Below are 574 nucleotides of genomic sequence, written 5' to 3'. Positions count from 1 at the left end.
AAGTGGGATGCATCTTTAAATATAACAACTATCACGCTGCTAGAATTGATAAAAATTCTAACCATATAATGAATAACGATAGATAATTAGGTAAATAAAGGAATAAAAAGGAAACAAAGATGTGAAGGTATCAGATTGCAATGTTCAATGAAAAAATTCAAACAATCTTAAATGGCATTTTATAAAACCATTGAGTTAGCATGTTATATAAAAAACATATAATTGTATCAGCAACTGATAGGTTGAAAATAGTTTGGGGCGTAAGTGAACATTAAATTTAACCTGCATTGAGAAATTAAACGTCATAAATTCAAAATTTTTAGCTATTAGTTCTCCCCACTTATCCAGCATCTTTGTGACACTAGCTATCATCTCTGGCACCCAGGCCTGTTAAACATAATTTTTAGCTATTCAAAATTTAAAATGATAAAAAAAGTGCACAATATGGGGAGATCTAAGGTTTCATATAGAGCAGAGGGACACCGTGCACATCATGTTACACTTGGATACGGTGTTAATTATGCATTAATAAAAATATCATATGCTACAAATGCACAAAAGAGTCAAATGACAA

The sequence above is a fragment of the Apium graveolens genome, chromosome 8 (assembly GCF_009905375.1).
Source record: "Apium graveolens cultivar Ventura chromosome 8, ASM990537v1, whole genome shotgun sequence".
Classification (NCBI taxonomy): domain Eukaryota; kingdom Viridiplantae; phylum Streptophyta; class Magnoliopsida; order Apiales; family Apiaceae; genus Apium; species Apium graveolens.
This window is presented reverse-complemented; position numbering follows the sequence as displayed.